The 21,875-nt window shown below is 35.2% G+C and overlaps 1 protein-coding gene across 1 annotated transcript in view; it reads left to right on the top strand.

Moving 5' to 3' along the window:
- The first annotated feature begins 2,706 nt into the window (after positions 1–2,706).
- Positions 2,707–21,875, top strand: part of LOC118185453 (uncharacterized) — a 113,630-nt gene continuing 94,461 nt past the window's right edge. The window contains exons 1-2 of the mRNA XM_085821839.1: positions 2,707–2,925; positions 3,021–3,141. The gene's annotated coding sequence lies outside the window, so the exon portion shown is untranslated. The remainder of the gene's footprint in view (positions 2,926–3,020; positions 3,142–21,875) is intronic.

Here is a 21,875-nt window from a genome sequence, read left to right as displayed (position 1 = left end):
GGGATCGACTTAAAAAGGGCATAAATAGGAATATGTACTGCAATTTCCTTTCACTGCATATATTAATATATTTATAATACATTTATATATACATATAGTTATTTATTTAAAACAGATTTTGTATGCCTTAATTTTTTATGCTTTTGGAAATTACGAGAAATATGTTGGTAATGACAGATATATTGGTTATCAGAGATATGTTGGTAATGCAACAAACCCGTTCGCAGTATCTGGACGAACTACCTGTGTTCAGCAATTTTACTACACGGTCACCGGTGGGATCGATTTAAAAAGGGTATAAATAGGAATATGTATTGCAATTTCCTTTCACTGCATGCGTGTGTGTGTGTGCAGGATAATATCTTTTATGATTTGACTATAGTTATTTAATTTTTCTTCCTGTTACTTTTGTTAAAAGTTTGTTATATTTTTACTCACTGCTTATTGGTATCTACGATACATAGTATATTTGTAGCTACGTGAGAGGTATAACTCCTGAATAAATAAAATTATTAATATGATCATGGGTTGCTAAAAATTAAAAAATTTTTTCGATTTAAATTCATTAGGAATATTAAACACGCGTACGCGGTGCTATATTTCAATGATTTGACTTATGACGTTGTTGCATAACCTTTTCAGACAAAATAATGTATTTTAATCATAAAATTCCTGTTAACAAATAGTTTACAAACATGTAACCTTTTAGAAAATTTCCATTTTGCAAAAGATCATACGTAAAATTATGTTTACGTTTCTTCACATACCTGAAGTTTTGAAAAGGCCATTTCTTTCTACGTTTAAAATATCCATCAACGTTCCCCGTTTCTTTTTTCCATACTCGTTACTAAATCCAGCAGCGTATTTTTTCGAAAAATTTCACCATTTACTCGAACTCGATTATTTTTTCTACCGCCATCCTCAGTAAAGCACGTGCGAAACAGCCCCTTTGACAACAAACTACCCCCTTCTCCTGAGCCACGGAGTATAATGTGTCCTGAGCCTGGAGCAATGTAGAGGTGAGATAGACTGGTTGCTATGCAATAAAAGTCACTTCCGCACGGAATCTAAACTTCCGTGAATTCCGTCGACGACTTTTCTGCCGACGGAATTTGAAGGGGCCAGAGCAAGTAGAGTCGGTGTTGGCCAGAGTCGCTCTCCCTTCTGCTGTCGAATCGAAAGAGAATCCCGACTGGTTTTCCGATATCGATCTCAACCGGTGTCCAGACTAGACCCCATAATTGATGTGATTTTGAAAGGTTAATAATAACAACAGGTGTTTGAGTGAGGTATCACGTGCTATTTCAATATTTTTAAGTTTGATATTTTTAAGACGTTTTTTGGGGGAGTGTTTTGAAAATAAACAACAGTATATTTTTCAGCGTTGATTTTTATCTTCCAGGCTTCAAACCATGGGTAGTTTACATGAGATGAGATCACTTGGAGTCACGTGATATGAACCGGCGAATCAGGATGTTGAGCCATGAAAGCATAATAAATTCTTAAATTAATGTCTCTTTACAAATTTATTGTCTTTATTTATTGGTTTTTTACAAAATTTTAAACAATATTAAAATGTTCGTACATTCAAAATAAAAAAAAAAACCCTTAGAACTAACATTTGTTAACATTTTTTATGCGTATATTGTATATTGTCGCCAATAAAGTCTGCTTGGCGAAATTTGCGCCGGCGAAACGGAAAAGTACCGTTGTTTCATCGTTGTTCTTTGAAGCATATCCAATGTAAACAGTTCTTAGAACAATAAAATTGAATAATCTTTTTGTTACCATTCCAAAAACAATAAAAAACAAACAAAACGATATGAATCATTATTTAAAATTTCTGCATAAGTTCAAGCCACAACAGAGCTGTAGCATACTTATGCCAGTCATTAATAAAGGCTCTGTCAAAGAATATGCATTGTATAGACGTTCTTTGGCTCTGTTATATGGTGTAGTATAACAACTGATATCCAGAATTAATTTAACCGGATTATGATCCGACGAAAGTTTATCCAGCAGCTCGAACATCCTAGGACTGCAAGAAAGCTACTTGGTTGATCCTCTCTGTATTCATATGCTTGTCTCAAAGTATATGAATATCTAAGTATATGCCGTATTAAGGCGAAACCTGGACGGTTCATTAAATCAGTTATAGTTCCTTTCATATCAAGGATTTTTTGTACATTTCGAATACTTTGATATTTAAAATGAGGAATAATTAAACTTCTAACTGAGTTTGCCATTAATTTATGGCTTCTTCTCATGTTTTTTTCAGGGATATTCTTCGGAGAACAGCCTTAAAGCAAATTCAAATATCCAGAAATAAATGTGAACCGCTGTATAAAGAGATTATCCAACATAAATAAGAATAATTTAAATGCATTCTATTTTAATTATTAAGTTCATTAAATTACCCCAAAGTAAGTATTAGTTCAACATTCAAAATGTTACGTATCATTGTTTAAAACTGATTTTTTTCACCTATCTACCAAAGATATTCCTAATGTTACCCGAAAAAATATGGAATGCTCTTTCCATGTTCTCACAAATGTATCGAAACCATTTTAAAACAATAACTCAACCTGTAATATTTACAAATAATTATTAGAAAATCTGTTCAACTGCGCAGACTCGCAATCGCATTACAACATTCAAATTGTTTTATTATCTCATAATACTGACCTTTCGGAAATGACGAAGGATGTTTTCTTAAAGCTTTTGACAGACAGGATTCTTTTGAGAGTGGCATCGTGATGGCGGTTGTTGAAGTTGGCAGCTTTATGAAATTTTATTGTGTATCGAGCTTCTCCGGATCTGTTGCGGAATTTTGAAAAACGGGAATAATACTTCCCGTAATATCGGGATGGTTTAATATTTAAGCGCTGTATTACGAGTTACACTCGTGAAAGAATTAATGATTCTGTGAGTGTTGTTATACTTTTACCATGTTCAATTATTTCATTCTGATTTCTCTGCGTATTTATTTTGAATAAATTTTCGTTTCATTTCTTTCACAGAATAATGCAAGTGAAAAGTATTTGCTGATTTTTGCTTAAAAAGTGCACATTTGAAGAAAGAAACTGGAATCGTAGTGTTAAATAGTCTCGATGTATTTTATCCGAATGCAATAAAATTCAGGTAAGAAATCTGCCTTGTCAAAAGAAGATATAATTTTTTAAATTTCTGTAATTAAACGAAATAAAAACAGTTTATGTAATAGCTTGGAAAGTTTAAATTTAGTATTTCTGCTTGTTTTCCCACGTTGACTGCTTTCCCGATCTTTTCATTTTATGAATATAGTATTTGCCTTGAAATGTTTATGTCAGTGATTACAAAGCTTTTGTGTATTAAAAAAGGTAACTCTGCTTATTAAAATTTGTCATAATCTAGACGATATAACTCCTCAAACTTCTGAATATTCTTTATTATGCGAAAATTATTAAAGTACTTCGTAATAAAAAGATTATTGCAATTTATAGTTTTCAAATAGGTTTACTAGATAAATATTATTCAGATGTTATTTAAATAGTTAATATTTTTATTTCTGTTGCATATTTCGTAACATTCACTTGAAATGATATCAGATAATGAAATTTGTTATGGCCTAAGAATTGTCACAGAATTTATTCTTGGGATAAAAACCCGTATTTGTATGAGATTTTTTCAGTGTACAATGAGGTCTTTAATTTTAAAGAATAAATTGAATGAGTAAAGCTCATCAGAATTCTGAAGCTGATTCTGTTATGTAAAGTAAATGTTTGGGTTTTGTGCTTCAAATCAAACAATGCGTAGCATGGCATAATTAAAACTAAAATGAACACTGACAGCAGCCTAAATTTAAGTATTTTTTCACGATGCAACGTCTTGGGGGAAGGATCATGAACCCATGAAAATTCGTTATGCTTACCACATGGAAAACAAGTTTCAACTTATAATGTTAGTGTTTCAAGTAGAAGTGGTGAATTTTTTTTCTTTTTTACACAACTAACGTACAAACCAAGTTTTCTTTCAAACCTCTTTTTCTCGTGGGCATAGAGAACAGTCAGAGGATTACCTGGTAGATGGATTTTTAGTTCATTTAAATCAGAATACATCTGTAAGCTATGCCAGTGTAATTTACCCATGTGTTATCAGCAAAAAATTATATGAATTATTTGTTTATTTTGTTAACAAATAACAGGACTTCATGCTATAGTTCAAAGAGCCTTGTGAATGCTTACCATTAAAAGCCAGTTAACTTTAGAGTAAAAAAGCAGCTGTTTTTGCTTGTTACACATGTTATCACAGAATAGTGAAAATAGCTATTCAGACATTTTGCTTTAAAATAAATAAATTTAATAAAATCTATTATCTTATGGCTGTTTTGAATTTAGATGACATCTTTTTGCTTTTGTCGAGGCTTCTGGGTGAATGAAACAATGGGTCTAGGTAACATCAGGTGCCACAGCTTTGATTTTATCTACAAGGCCACTATGCCTATCGAAGAGTACATGAGCCTCATGTGCTACAGCAACCTGCTAGTTTTTGTTTGGACGCCATTTTGTTTTCACGAAGTACAGGCCCCCCCCCTTTTTTTTTTTTTACTCAAAATTTTTTTCCCAACAATCTGCTAGCCGAATTACGCTTATGCTAGAAATTTTATGGAACAAAAGTGCTTAATCATGACAAAGATTAGGTGCGAAATTGGGGCAGAGTACAGAATCGCCCACTGCTTGCCGCGTTTTTAAGAATTGCACATACACGGTATCATCCATTTACACGTCGACCTATTTTCACTTAAAAAAACATCCCAGAATTGCACAAAAATGGCATTGTGCACACTCTTGACTTTATCCATGTACACTACTAAAGTCCTAGCTAGTAACCTTTATTGTCTTACTAAAATGTTGCCAAACTACCTGTTACCATATTCCAAAGATTAGCCGTTTCTTTATGAGCAGCTAAAAGTAGAATTAGATTTTCCTAATGGCACTATCATCAGTATTAATATTGTATTTTATATATAAATAGGTAGATGGTTTTTGTGTAGTTTATATGTGAAATTGTTCTAATTTTGTGTATAATGTAACATGAAAAATCTAGAGAGACAATGCAATGTAGGAAAAGTAAGAATACAGGGGCAAGTCTATTTAACATTGAGTAAATGCTATCTTGCATTTACTCAATGTTAAATAGTTAAATTAATAAAATTGTTGAGAGTAATGTATGCAGATTTTTCATTATTTAATTTTTTCAAACAAAATGCAGGACTCTAACATTTGATGGCAACAGTTTGAAAAGTGAAACGGACATTTATAGTGAATCGAAGCAAAATCGCAAAATGAAAGCGATAGTCTTTGAGGGACAAAGCCCCTTTGGACTACTAAAAATCAGCATAAAGCTAACTGTTAGTAAAATTTAAACAAAAAGTTGCTTAACTTCTTTAAGCTATGTGGACATTAGTATAAGTGTAAAATATAAATGTTTCAAGAAATTTTATATTTAATGCTAATTATTCAAAAAAAATTATGAAATTAATTTTATTCTTGAATTTATTTTAAAATTAAGTTAAATATTAGATTAGGTGTAATGATAATGCATCCTATTTGCAGATTTATTTTATTTTTACGAAAGTGAAATTCAGGTGTTGTTAATTGTTTTAGATTATTCAGTTTGAATTTGTTTAGAAATCCTTAATTTTTTTTCATTGGCAGTCCTTAAAAAGTCCTTAAGATACTTAATTTCCGCATGCAGAATTGTGTACAAATTCTGAGAGACTTCAGGAATATAACATTAATATCTGTCATCGGAAAGAATCATCGCATGGAAACGTCGATGCCCTATCTAGAAGACCCTGCCCAGAAAGCTACTGATATTATACCAGGGTCGAAGTGAAATTTGAGCTGCTAAGTCTGGTTGTATGTCAAGTTATGAATCCAAGATCATCTGACCCAGACCCATGAAGTTATAGAGAAGTCAATAAAGACCAGTTGGAAGATAGTGACATTAAACCATAATTGAATTTATGAAGTCTTCAAACAGGAAACCTACCTGGCAGGACATTTCTAACATTCCTATGACAAAATGGTATTGGGCTCTCTGGGATTCACTCCCTATTCGAAATGGCATTTTGTACAAGAAGTTCGAATCAGGTGATGGAAAGCTATTTCGCTGGCAGCTGATACTTTCGACATCCCAGATCCCAGACATCTTTATATAATTACATAGCAGCCTTCAGAAGACTACTTCAGAATAATGAAGACTTTCCAGAGAGTTTGAGAATGCTTTTACTGGAGTAATGCAAGGGCTGATGTGCAAAGTGGTGCCAATTATGTAATGCTTCTGCTGGTTGGGAAGGAACAAAGAAACGCAGCAGAGGGGGAACTGCAACATTACAATGTAGGAGCGCCTTTTGAGTGCATCACCTTTGGCATCCTGGATCCTCTGCTACAAAGTGCTTAATGGCAACAAGTATATCTTCACTGTCATTGATTACTTCACCAAGTGGCCTGAGTGTATCCTGTTCCTGACAAGAGGCTGTCATGGTAGCAGAGGTAATGATACAGAATTGGATTTCTAGGTTTGGAGTGCATCTTCAGTTACATTCCGATCAAGGCAGAAATTTTGCATCGGCCATAATTAAAGAACTCTGTAAGCTACTCAACATCGACAAAACCTAAACACCATCTTTACATCCCCAGTCATATGGCATTGTTTAATCGAACCATCCATAATAGCCTCTCGTTGGTGGTTTCCAGAAACCAGCAGGACTGGGACAAGAAGTTATCACTGTTCTTACTGGCCTATCACAGTGTTGTCCGTGAGACTACTGGCTATTCCCCATCCCAGATGCTCTTCACTTGTGACCTTCGTCTGCCCTGTAATCTCTAGTTTGGTCCCCCTCTAGATGCACCTTCATCGCCTGAGAAATACATCCAAAACCTCCAGGCATGGTTTGAAGTGATGCACAATTTTGCATGAGAGAGAGTCAATGTGGGGATGGAGAAAATGAAGACCCGATACAACTTGGAGCTACAGGACATCGATTCAATAAAGGAGATAAGGTGTGGTTATGGAATCCGATTCAATGAAAGGACTCTCTCCTAAACTACAGTCACCTTAGGATTGTTTTTACACAGTCAGGACAGGCTTTACAACATGGTAGTTTGGATCCGTAAGTCATCAAATTCGAATTCTAAGCCTAAAGTTATTCATTATGGTAGGCTAGCCCCTTACTATGGCCATAGAATATAGTCATCATAGTGTATACAGTCAGAAGTCTTTAATCCGGCTTATTATTTTTTTGCAGACTGTTAGAGCAATTTTATAAAAGTAAGTTTGAACTTTCAATTATGTCAAAAAGAATTTCCGATTCTGGAGCTGCCAAAGGATCTACAAAGCGAAAGCATGTTTCGATGTCCATCAAACAAAAAGTGGAATTGCTACAAAAAATGGATAAAGGCATATCCTTTGTTTCTCTAACCATTCCGAAATCTGTTTATCAATTTCATGCACTGCTCTGCGGATGGGGGGGGGGACGTCACGGCACGCAATGAGTTGGAAGTTGATCTGTCAGCACTATCCTTACCTTCAGGGCAGATGTTTTTATTTTATTCGGCTTATAATTCCTTACTAAATGTAGTATTTCATCTCAATGTACTCCGTCTTTGATATGATTTAAATCAAATTCCTCATCATTATAAATATCACGAATACACATCAAATAGTTTTCTGGTTGATACAGTCAAAAGTCGTTAATTCGGACACCCATAATCAGGACCTCAAAGCTACAAACTTTCTGCACATGAGTCGCGTTCACGCATGCGCGTAAGACCTTTACGGCTGCGAATATGTGTGTGCGCATGCGCATAATACGTTTACGCATGCGCGTTTAATGTATAACGGACGGTCTAAGCCAAGCTAAAATTATCTAATTCAGTTAATGTTGCAGATTACGTTGTTCCTTAATCTTCAAATTGGATCCAGCTTATTATTTTTTGCAGACTATTGGAGCAATTTTATAAAAGTAAGCTTGAACTTTCGATTATGTCAAATAGAATTTCCGATATATATTTACTAATATGTAAAGGATCTACAAAGCGAAAGTATGTTTCAAAGTCCATTAAACAAAAAGTGGAATTGCTACAAAAAAATGGATAAAGGGATATCCTTTGTTTTTCTAACCATTCCGAAATCTGTTTATCAATTTCAGGCTGCTTTGAGGTTGGGGGGGGGGGGACGCTGCGGCACGCAATGAATTGGAAGTTGATCTGTCAGCACTTTTCTTATTTTCAGGGCAGATGTTTTTATTTTATTTGGCTTATAATTCCTTATTAAATGTATTTCATTTTGATGCACTCCGTCTTTGATATGATTTAAATCAAATTCCTCGTCATTATAATTCGCTTCCGATAGCGAAGAAAGTGACACAGAGGTTATTGAAAACGAAAAAATTTCGATTGACAAATTAGTCGGTATTCTCGACACAGCAATTATAGGACTTGAACAGCAGAACTTTGTAACTGAACAAGAAATTATGTCTGTTTATAGAATTAAAGAGAAAGTATTATCACATAAAACGAAGCAACTTAAACAACTTACATTGAAAGAAATGTAAAGTAAACAAATAAATATTAAGCTTTTTTTTTTTTTTTTTTGTAAATTTTGATACCCTTTAGATCATAATTGTTCTCTATTTCATAAATTACGGTTTCATATTTTTAATTTTATAATTTCTGCATGCCATCTTACTAGATTTTTTTTTTTTTTAATTAAAAGAAACATAACAAGTTCCCCATGTACCACATAGTATCACATGGGGCTTACAGAAGTAAGTATGAAACACAATACAAAATAAACAGAAGAGAAAACTGAAATAAAATTAAGGATGATTACAAAGTTTTACAATGAATTGATAAAAAGTGTCAAAAGCACTTCTCTTGGAAATAAATTGGTAAAACTCTGGAGGCCAGTTAATATTAAAAATTTTCAGTCCCAGTTTCAAGACTTTTCTTTCGCTCTCATATTTAGGACATAGAAGAAGCACATGTTCAACATTCTCCTCGCCGCTGAGGCCACAGTCACATACAGACTCGGGACTCGACTTAAATCTGTTCAAATAACTTTTAAAATTCCCATGTCCAGTAAGAAACTGGGTTAATTTGTAATTTGTGAAGAAATGATGACATGACAATCTCATTTTAATAGAAGGGAAAAATCTCCTAGTTAGACTCCCTTTATTTGAATTAATGAATTCGTGATTCCACGACTCCACAATGCTTTCATACATGACCTTCTTATGAAAGGAATTAGGGATATTGACAAAAGTATCAATTTCCTGCTTAGTCGCAGTCTTAGCAAGGAAATCGGCTTGTTCATTCCCAACAACACCTGTATGACCACGAACAAATGAAAATGAAACCGAAATATTTTTATCCTTTGGATTTTACAGTTCTTTTTGAATCTTGATAATGATATTATTAGAAGAAGAAATACATTTTAAGATAACCAAGGATGAAAGGGAATTAGTACAAATGAGATAGTCTGAAATAGCACTGTTTTGTTTAGAGACCCATTTGACGGCGAAGTTTAAGCACAAAAGTTCAGCTATGAAAACGGTACATTCATCTCTGATTCTAAATTGAAAGTGCTCAAATTCAAGACCATTTTTGAAGACAACAAATGCGAGACCAACCTTGCCATCAATTTTGCTGCCATCAGTATAGCAAGTTACAGACGAATCATCTACGATTTTATTGCTAAACTGAATAAAATTAACAGCATTTCTTTCTGAAGGATGAGGGAGATCAGATAGAGGTAAAATACAATCATACTGAGAGACAGTAGAAGCAGAAATATTTTCCTTATAAGCAATAGAATGAAGAATGGCAATGTCAATTGGATGAAAGCCAGAAATTGCATAAACAGACTCGTAACTTATGGTGCGATATCCACATATGACCCGCAGAAGTATCCGCCTTTGAACACGTTGTAAATATCTATAATGTATCTTCTTCTTGAGCGATATACTCCAGACTCTAGAGCCATACATAATGAAGGGTGCAATTCCTTGTTTATAAATGAGCAAATGAACATTGTAATTAATATCGTATGTGTTGCATGCAATACGACTTAATTCACGCTGTAATTTATCACATTTCTCTGATACATAAGTTAAGTGTTGTTTCCAAGAAAATTTACAGTCAAGAAAAACCCCAAGATATTTCATTTGCTTTACCACAGTCAAAGGGGTGCCATCGAGAGATAACTGAAATGCATCATAACAGATGTTTCGCTTTTCAATAATCATAACCCTGGTTTTATCAGGATTAAAATCTAATTTAAAACCTTTTGACAAGTTTGAGGTGAAATTTAAAGTCTCTTGTGCCTGTAAAAAAGTAGCAGAAAGGTCCCTACTCTGGAAGCAAAACAAAACATCATTCGCAAAGGCTATATTACAACAAGCAAGATTTTCCAGTTTTAATAGGAGATCATTAATAATAATATTTCAAAACGTAGGTCCTGAAACAGAGCCCTGAGGGCAACCCCTTTCAAGGTGACGGATTGCAGAAGCCGAGCCCAATTGCAGTTTGGCCACCCGATCATTTAAAAAATCAGCAGCAAGTGAAAAAGTACTCATTGGAAGTTCCACTTTTTTGAGAAGATTGAGAATACAAGGCCACCACGCATAGTCAAAGGCACCTTTAATATCCAAAAAGACCAAAATAGTGTGCAAGTTTTTCTTTTTTCCTCTCTGAACAATTTCATTTAAGCGTAAAAGAGCGTCGTCAGAACTTTTTAGAGGTGTAAAACTATACTGATTACCAGAAAGAAGATCTCCATATAGGAGATACCAGCAAATTCTGTTAATAAAAAGTTTTTCCAAGCACTTACCTAAAACAGGAAGTAAGCTTATACATCTAAGGTTATCTAGGTGAGGAATCCTAGACTCATTTCCTTTAGGAATAAGAATTACTTGAGCATGTTTCCAAATACGTGGGAAAATGCCAACATTTAAGCAAATGTTAAAAGGTTTATGGAGAAATTGAGGAAACATTAAATGAAACTGTTTAATAATCTCATTCGAAATAGAGTCAGGACCAGGTGATTTATTTGGTTCCAGCATAGAAATAACTGTATTAACTTCATCACAAGAAAACATAGGATCTACAAAAGAAGAATAAGCAGTACGCGCAGCTTGACGGTATTCCTTATGCAAATCATCATCATTTTCCTCTAGATCCGAGGGGAAAGATTTCTGAAGCACAGCAGTAATTGTCTCTTCTAAAGAGTTGGTTGTCTCTCCAGTGGAAAGACAAATACCAGTTATTTCAATATTTTTCATGAAATCTCTTTTAACTCCGTACGTGTAAATCTTTTTCCATACATTGTAAACATCAATAGTCGAAAGAAATGTTTTTCAAGACTGAGATTTAGCATCGGCAAGCTTTAGATTGTAAACTTTTCTATATTCAAGATATTTACTTTTATAAAGTTCTCTAAGAGGTGGATTTTTACAACGCTGAAACCTATGCCTAGAGGCATTAAGCCTCTTTCTCATACAAAAAATTTTGGCTGGCCACCAAGGAACATTGTGCTTACAATGATTCCTAACAGGTATGGAAATTTAAGATGCCTGGAGAAGAACAAAACTAAAATTCTCAACAAGAGTAATTTAGGCGAGAACCGTCAGTACAGTCGTTAAGAATATCAATGAAACGGGTGAAGCGAGAAGAACAAAATTTTCGAAAATGATCCCAATTTGCTTTCTCTGTATTGAAGATTTTAAAAGGAACATTTGAGGTGTCTCGTAAGAACGTAGAGATACAAAATTCAAATTCAATCATCATGTGATCAGAAAGGGATTCTTTTTTAGACAGCTGCTAACTCGAGACATCCTGGAAAAGATCTGAACCAATAACAGTAAGATCAATATAACCAGAACCTTGAGTTGCCTGAAACGTAGGTCCATAATCTTCATTAATAACAAATAGGTTGTTGGCAGAAATAAATTCACTCAGTTTATCTCCACGAGAGTCTGAATAGGGACTAAACCATAATTCAGATTTGCCATTAGAGTCCATACACCAAATCAGTCGATTAAGATTTCTGGACAAAAAGACTTGACTAATTTTATGAAGATCTAAGTCGATGTTTCTTGAGGGTTCAAAATAGTATGAAAAAAGAGTGAGCACATTTGAGCCAACAGTAATATCCAAGGTGACCATATTATAATCCGTATTTTTATAATCAGGAAATGCTGATAAATCATGTGATCGAATGATGATTGCTGCCTTTACAATGTCAGAATTAGGATCACAATAAAGTTTATAACTGCCAGGATATCCTGGCAGAAAATTCTTGTAATAATGAGGTTCCTGAACCAAAGCACAGTCAATATCATCAGCTTCCATATTTAAAATTAGCTGTTGTGTCGCAGATTTGGATTTATGAAGATTTAACTGCACACACTTTAGAACGCGTCTAGCCAATCTAGCCATAATCAATTCGAGATTGAATGTTCTTTCTCATAAATTCATGACTAGGACAGCATTCTGAAAAGGGCTTGTGATTAACATTCACTTTCTTATAGCTTTTATTTGTTTTATGATTGAAGCGGATGCAATTTATACAAGCTACAGCATTCCTATTCGAACAATCCTTTGCCTTGTGTTCTCCAGAAAAGTTAAAACAGGCTGTTCGCTCACGACATTCATCAGCACGATGGTTGTACCCAAGACACCTAAAACATCTATTGATGATAATAAAATCGTTAATTTCACATATACTCCAATTAATTTTCAACCTGGCTTGATTCAAAATACGTTTACAAACCTTGGGGTGCGTTTCAATCACAACGTGCCTCGTGAACTGGAAGGTTTCTTCAAGTAAAGCAAACACTACATATACTTCTGTTTTCATCAGATTCAACAACTTCGAGATTTTGTTCAAAAATCACTTTTAGAAGATCTTCATTAGGTATTTCATTTGGCACATTTTTTACAAGTAAAACAGGATTCCTCTTTTTTGGCAAGGACGTGTCCAATTCCAGAGACTTTTCATTAATCTCGGCTTGAAGTCGATTCCGATCATTTTCTGTCAAACACTTAACCAAGAATTTATCTTTTCTAATATTTTTTAAAGTATATACATCTAACTTAGCTTCTAATGGATTAATTTTTAGTTTAATAACTTTCTTAACATCGTCAGACGAGCAGTTTTCAGAGTCTACAATTAAACAACAATCCGAAGAAATCAAGGATCTTACCAGATTTAAACTGATGATTTATAATCCGGAATCGCCAAAGTCCAGACGAGTCCGGTTTAACGACTTTTGACTGTATTTTCTGATTTCGACTATGCATAATGTATGCTTTACTCATGCACTCGTTAAAGAAATGTTTAATAAAGTAAACAAATAAATATTAAGTTTTTTTTTTTTTTTTTTTTTGTAAATTTTGATACCCTTTAGATCATAACTGCTCTTTATTTCATAAATTACGGTTTCATATTTTTAATTTTATAATTTCTGCGTGCCATCTTACCACTTTAAACTGATAATCTATAATCCAGAATCGCCGAAGTCCCGACGAGTCCGGATTTTACTGTATAATGTAAATAGTATATGAATTAAATTATAATGTAAATAGTAAATTTATGCATTTATTTGTGGGTTTAGCATTTGAATTGTTTTTCAGTTGTGTATATACTGCATTGATTTTCCTTAGTTATGCGTCTTCCTGTCCGGGGACCATACTGCCTGGGACGTGAAGACCTTGGGAAGGGGGCAAGGTTACAAATTTTGTACATATACAGATAATTTTAGTGAAATTGACATCTCTCTCTCTGTCTTTTTTTTTTTTTTTTTTTTTTTTTTTTTTTTTTTTTTTTGTATAATGTAACATAAAAATCTAGGAGGAGGATGGTCTGTTGGAAAAATAATACAGGAATCGCCAAGCTGGCAGTGGTTTTTGGCAATTAATTTTTGTCATCAAATTTGGCAAGAAGTCGCCAAACTTCAGGATCATTTGGCAGCATTTTGATCTGGTCCCTGTATCACAGTAATATGTATTGTAATCGAATAAATGTAATTTATTTCTTGTGTAACTGTTTTGGTCTTTCATATGGCTTCTAGTAATTTCAAGAAGCAGAAATTACTAGAAATATGTCTGCAGCCGGGGGAACATCTATCCTTAGTTGATGTTGTTTCTGTGAGTTGTTAGGAGGGTTATGGGATCTGAGTCATTGAGTCCGAATCGGAGTTGGATAGATTTTTGGGTAAAAGGAGTCAGAGTCGCTAAAAACACATTGACTCCGACTCCAGTTTTGTTGGACAGTTTGAATTTGAAATGAAATTAAAGTGAATTGAAAAAAAAAAAAAAAAAAAAATTGACAAACTAAGTTAATATTTTTATTTATGAACAATATACATTAATAAATAGTTATTTTCTATTTTATTGACATATTAATAAATAAATATAAGGGAGCAGGATGGACGTGATATTTGCCTTTATTGATTAAACTGATTAATTTAGTTACAAACCTCATTGGTAAATTTAGGTAAGCAGCAAGAGCTCTCACAATTGATGCCATTCTTAGGAATCGAGCAGGAAAAGGAGCTATTATTGATCGAGCAGTGCGATGGAGAAGTACATATTTGATGATATGGTGGTTGTTAGAATTAAGAACTTTTTCAGAAGATGTAGATAACCCTAATGTTTCACTAACAGAAAGACTGTGGAATGATCTTTTGAAGAATTAACAGAAGGCGAGAATGGAGGAATGTGATGTTTGTTCTTTCTGAAATGGAGAGTTTATTGCAGAAGGAATCATTCTTTCAATGAAGAAAAAAAAAACTAGTTTGCTAGACAATAAGATCTTCCTGGGTTCAATGTATGTAGATTCAAAACGCCGAATTTTGTTGGATGATGAACAAATTAAGAAAGGCAAAGAAAGCCATTTGTGAACTCTTTCATTAAGAATGAAATTATTCTCAGAACAACTGGAGTATTCAAATCAGGAAAGTCAAACTGTAGACATTGCAACTGAGTCTCTATCATCCTCTTCTCCTGATGAATTAGATTTCGAGAAACATTTGGATTATATTAAAAAGGCTAAGTTAAAGCAAATTAAAATAAAGAATCAAGAGCCTTCAGATATAAAAAAAAAAAAAAAAAAAATACAAACAAGATTTATACACGGCCTATGAAGAAATAGAGAAATATTATTGCGATTACAAGACACCTCTTTTGCAACTTATTTATCCTGAAAAGTTAGAAAGTAGTCCTAACAGTAACAGCTCTTCCTTGCCTCCTACTCAAGTCTGTGTGGAAAGACTCTTCTCAGTTCTGAAGTTTATCAAATCAGATCTATGGTCCTCTAACAAAGATCTTGCCACAGTTATACTGTTTCTTAATTACTAATGCCAGTTTTTCCATTTCATAATAAATGGTAATTAATATAAAAAATTTGCTATGCATCAGTTTTTTTTTCTGTAGCATCTGTTACTTCTTTCATATTGTTGCGTTTTTCTTTATTCTTCTGACACCAGTTGTTACGTTATTTTCTTCCTTTATGTTCGTACGGGGTTCGTAGATTTGGAGTGAATAACGACGGCACTGGATGAAGTATCGAAACACACTTTATTTAGCCAATATTAATCAGGACAGCTCCAAAGTCACTTTTGCAGTCGCCGAACTGTTATAAAAAAGCTGACACGTTCAGCGACACAGCCTTCACACTGTCATACAATAACAGTGGAGACAGCTTCCTGCAAAGCACCAGAGTACAGTTCCTGACTCTGCTTGGTCATTCTCGGAACTCCACGTACTCTCGAGACTCTCCACGCTATGCAATGCACTCGATGACACACGAGCACAGCACCCAACTCTTTGGTTTAGTCATTCCCGGAGCTCAACACGCTCTCTCGACGATGCACTAACCGCAATACACTAAAAGACTCCTTCGGTGCACTCGACGACCCACTCGGCCCTCGTTGCCCGGCTGTCAACTCGATCGACTCCGCAGGGATTGACTAGCTAGACAAGACACACTTTCAATGAGAGACACATACTGACTAACTGCGGACCAGCAGGGTTTATATAGCTTTTGGCTTGTGTTCGAGAACATTCTGGGCTAAACCAGTAAGAATTCATTCCAGAACGTTCTCAATCCGTCCATGGTATATCGCCAATTATGTCTCCAAATGGACGATTTCTCGCCAAATATGGCAACCCTAAAACTGCTTTGCGGGGAAGCCATCTCACCGTGCCTTGACATTTCATAACAATATTAAAAAAAAAAATTAAGCTGGAATCCATATGTATATGTTTACATATATGTGAGGGTGACGTCTTATCATCAAACAGAGATCACACTCACGATACAAAGCATCAGGTTTTATTCCTTTTTTATAGAAGAAAAGATAAACGGAACGAGTATGTACAAATGGATTAAATATGTTTAGGATAGTAATCACACTGGTTCCACTATGGAGATGTTAAAGTCTTAGCTGACCACCTACGTGTGGTCACTTTAGAGTAAGTTAAAAGTCCGATCGCCCACGCGCGACCAGTAAGCGGATAGTTGTAGCTCCTTTGCGAGCGCTCTGTTAGACCGCTTCTCTCGGACTTCTCGAACCAACTGAAGATCCTGGAACCTGGAGAGTTCGTACAGAGTAGAGGTAGAGAGCGACATATGGTGCTTCGTTGAGGCACGATTCCCACACGCTCGGCCATCGACAGGTGAGGACCTCCGAACACTGGAATACATCTGTAAAACACAAAACACAAAAACAAAACAAAACAAAACAAACAAAAAAAAAAAAAAACAAAAAAAAAAAAGAAACATTTAAAAAATAGTTTGCAAAATGATCTCAAGTTGCGATGTCATCAGACCAAAGCTTCATGTGGTCTGCCGAAGTGGAAGTTGCTTAAGGTCCTTCATGAGATCCTACTTTGGCTACATCATATCGATCATGTGGCTTAATCTTGATCACTTTATAAGGTCCTGAGAATTTAGGTCTTAGCTTGAGACCGCTTCCTAACTGGGTTCTTTTAATGGCTACTAGGTCCTTTACTTTGTAGAGTGGAACGGTTCTACGACTTTGATTGTATTGTCGTTGGATCTCCTCCTGCAGCTTTAAGATATTCGCTTTAGCCTCTTCACGAATAGAGGCTTTCTCCTGGATGGTGGAGTTCAGGAATTTTTCATCGAGAATTTCTTTAATTCTTTGGTCTGCCTTATTTCTCATTTTCACACCTGTCATCAGCTCGAAAGGAGTGAATTTCGTTGATCTACTGACGGTGCTGTTTATGACTCTTTGGACGTCAGGCACAAATTTGAACCATTTGACAGGATCATCTACTTACAGTTTTGCAAGCACTGGGATAAGGGTTCCATGAATTTTTTCGATCTGGCTGTTGGCTAATGGAACGCCTGTTGTGATTTGTATGTGCTGAATTCCTTCATCTTTACAGTATTCCTCAAAGTCCTTTGAAGTAAAAGCAGATCCCTTGTCAGAGATAATTCTTGAAGGATTTCCGAAGACAGCTTGTTGGATTTTTAGTTTCTGTACAGCTTCTGCCGTTGATGTTGTCTTGACTGGGTAAAACCAGACAAATTTTGTAAAAGCATCTACAACTGTTAATATATGTCGGTATCTCTTATCTGTGGATGTCAGGGGTCCTACAAAATCTATGTGATATGTGCTTAACGGAATATTGTCTTTTGGGATCGGGTTCAATAGACCTGCTTTGCCTCGCTTTTTATTACAGAGGATGCACTCGACACAGTTCATTATAACGTGCTCTATTTTCTTTGTAGCATTCGAAATATGAAAATCCCTTTTCAACAGATCTTCTGTCTTTTGTACAGCAAAGTGTCCTTTGTTATGTGTGCCACGGATGATCTCGAATTCCATCGCTTCCTGCACAACGATGAGTTCTCGACCTCTCTCCTGCAGATACAACACATTATCTTTTAGCAGATAGTCATCTCTAAGTCCTTTCTCGACCAGAGTTTTCAATAATTGAAGATGCTCATCAGCCTGTTGCGCTGTTGCGATCTTAGTAGTGATTTCTTTTTGCGAACGAGTGACCATGCACACAGCATGCCTACTTAATGCGTCGACATGTCTCATCTGTTGATTGGGTCTGTGGATAACTTCACATTCGAACTCTTCAAGTAGCAGTGCCCATCTAGCTATCTTTGGTGTCAGATCTTTTTTCTGCATTGTCTTCTGAAATGCATCGCAATCTGTGACTATTTTGATTCTTGTGCCTAAGAGATGACTTCAAAATTTTTTCAAGGCTTCGACGATCACTAGCACTTCGAGTTCATAACTTGACATTTTTTCTTGTTGAGGTGATGTTTTCTTGCTCATGTAATGGATTGGATGTAGCTGTCCATCATCTGAGCGTTGAAGTAAAACTGCACCGAAACCATGACTACTAACATCCGTGTGTAATTCCAAAGCTTTTCCCTGCTGAAAGATGTACAGTACAGGACTTTTGCTCAAAAGTTCTTTAAGGTGGTCAAATGCCTGCTTCTGTCTTGGCCCAAATTCAAATTCTACACCATTGCGAAGCATATCACTCAATGGTTTGGCTATTTTCGAATAACCAGGTACAAATTTTCTTAAATAGCCTGCGAGACCTAGGAAGCTTTGCAATTGCTTAACGTTCTTAGGTTGAGGAAAATTTTTAACTGCAAGGGTTTTATTTGGAGATGGACGAATTGTACCTTCTTCAATTAAATAACCGAGAAATTCAGTTTTTCTTTTAAGGAATTGACATTTTTTAAAATTAATTTCTAGTCCATATTCTGAAGCTACTTTTAAAACTCGTTTAAGTTTTTCTAATCCCTCTTTTTCATCACAGGAAGGTATGATAAAATCATCCATGTAAATTACAACTGTATTATCCCTTATTGATTCCCTGAATACATTATAGATAAATCTTAAAAATACACTAGGACTTGTGGTCAAACCAAACGGTGCTCTTAAAAATTCAAATAAACCTGCATGACAAATGAATGCTAAATATTTGGTACATCTTTCACCGACTGGAACGTGGAAAAAACCATTTTTCAAATCCAAAGTTGAAAAAACTTTCGCTTTCCCCAAATGATCAAGTACTTCCTCTACCTGGGCCATAGGAAAAGAATCTTTCACTACTTTTTTATTTAACTGTCTGAATCTGAACATAATCTATGTGTTTTATCACGTTTCTTACATAACAGAATTGGAGATGCGTATTCGGAACAAGATGGTTTTAATTCCCGTTTGCAACAACTCATCTATCTGTTTATCAACAATTTTTTGCTCAGCAAACGGTAATCTCCGAGACCGTTGCAATACTGGAATATCATCTTTTAACAGAATATTCATTTTTAAATTCGTGTCTTTAGTTTTATTTGGTTTATAATTATGAATCAATAACAATAAATCCTTACGAATGTTCACATCAGTAACATGCAAGAAATCCACATCACGTTCGTCAATCACATTTGCAAAATTTAATAAAAAACACTCTTGTAATGATGATTCACTTTTAAAATCATTTTCGGTATCAGGATTAGATATTTCATTTTTGTCTTCCCGACTTACTTTTAGAAGTTGAGAATAAATGTTTGGTGTTAAAATTAAAGGAACAGATAATTTATTTACGGCTGCAACAATGATTTCTAACCTTGGTGAATTGCTATTTAAAGATAATCCTACTCTAGCGATATCTGCCTCTTTTCTTTCGTCAAAATATGAGCTAAGTATTATTTTACCGTCCAGCGGTGTCTTTATTTGATTGAATGATGAATTTATGACCGAAACTTGAGTGCCTAAATCGATAAGTGCTTTTATTTTTTTATTTTCTTCGAAAATATCAGCATATTGCAACTCGTGAATAAAACTGACATTAACACTTTTTTTGTTTTTTCTTTCTGTTTCCTTATGTGATTCGCTTTGTTTACGTTTTACGCAATCCCTAGCGAAATGAAAATTTTCACCCCTTTCCCCGCAGACATAACATGATCTCTCTGGCGTCGACGAAATGACATCCGGTTTGCTTTTAGGTTTGCTACGACGGAATGAGTCATTCTTAATACTTTGGTTTTGAACACTTGGACTTTCGATTCATTAGACTGAACTTTAGGGTTATGTATTTCAGACAATGATTTTCCCCGGGATGAAAAATATAAATCACATTCTCGCCTTAACTGTGTTGGATTAAACCATGTTCTCCCCTCGCGAACACCTATGTATTCTTTCGTTTTGAAATCCAAAGTTTCATACAATTTATCTGCAACAATTAAATCAAATAACTTTTTAAAATCCTTTTGTGTCTCCCTAACCTGACAGTAGTATTCAAATGCTGCAGTCAATCGCGATGCAAATTGAACATGCCACTCGTTTGCTGCTCGTTGAGCATGTTTAAAGGTGTTCAGAATCTCTCTTGGTGTCGGCTGAAGTCAGCTAAAAACAATTCTTTTAGTTTTTCGTAATTCGAAAATTCTTCTTCAGTTGCATACATTAAAACATTATTCGCTTTAACCCCTAGCAAATTAATTAGTATCTCAGCTTTTAAGTTTTGGGGAACATCTTTGGTGGCAAAAGCTTTTTCCAATGAAATAAAAAACAAATGCAATGCCTCTGGCCGCTCAGGAACAGAGATTGTAAGCGTTTAAACACTTTTCAGTAAATTTTCAACACTAGTCTGTGCGTTTCTTCTATCACCCGATAATGATTGTGATTTTAAATTTTCTAGCTCAATTTGCTTCTCAATTTGGGCTAATTTAAGACGTTCGATTTCTAACAGATAGTGTTCATTGCTTGTCTTAGGCGTCCGATCCATGACGATCGATTTGACGACGCCACGAACAAACTCAATGTTTGTTTTGAAGACATCAGAATTTTCTATAATTTTTCTAATGTCAGCTTTTTTAGCATTTTCTGGAACATTTTCTCCAATTCTTTCGGCAATTAATTTTAAATCACTCCTATTTGAATTATTTATGAAACTCATTTTAAAACGAAACACAAGTATCACTATCTTAAAGAAAGAAAAGTTTCCACAGTACCTTTTTTTAAGTTCGACGGCTTGGAGCCCCCATAGTTGTGAGGGTGACGTCTTATCATCAAACAGAGATCACACTAATGATACAAAGCATCAGGTTTTATTCCTTTTTTATAGAAGAAAAGATAAACGGAATGAGTATGTACAAATGGATTAAATATGTTTAAGGGAGTAATCACACTGATTTCACTATGGAGATGTTAGTCTTAGCTGACCACCTACGTGCGGTCACTTTAGGGTAAGTTAAAAGTCCGATCGCCTACGCGCGACCAGTAAGCGGATAGTTGTAGCTCCTTTGCGAGCGTTCTTTTAGACCGCTTCTCTCGGACTTCTCGAACCAACTGAAGATCCTGGAACCTGGAGAGTTCGTACAGAGTAGAGGTAGAGAGCGACATCTGGTGCTTCGTTGAGGCACGATTCCCACATATATATGAGGGAGTCGAAGTCTTTAAAATTGTAAGGGTTGGAGACAGTCATTTTCCCTACTGACTTCGCAGCCCTGGTTGTTAGTTCTGAGCAACTTTGGAGTATTGAAAGCTTTGCCTTTTAGATGTGCTGCACTTTGCTTAACTTTCTTAGTAGTTTCAAGTGTAACTACTGATTGTACGCTCTGATATTGTACAATTATTTCTTTGGAAAGTTTCAGAACTCTGAATTGTTTCTTTTGATAAAATAAATTTTTGTGTGCATTCAATCTGCTGTGAACCTGTATACATGCAACACTATTAACCCCTTCGCGCCGACTGTCACGTCTACGTGCCGGCAACGAACACACTCACCTCCCGGCCGACACGCAGGCGTGCCAGAGCATTTTCCTGTTTACTA

The sequence above is a fragment of the Stegodyphus dumicola genome, chromosome 8, assembly GCF_044657685.1.
Source record: "Stegodyphus dumicola isolate Sdum_Otavi_A_Nest chromosome 8, ASM4465768v1".
Lineage (NCBI taxonomy): Eukaryota > Metazoa > Arthropoda > Arachnida > Araneae > Eresidae > Stegodyphus > Stegodyphus dumicola.
The sequence above is the reverse complement of the archived record's forward strand: the minus strand, read 5'-3'. Positions and strand labels throughout refer to the sequence as shown.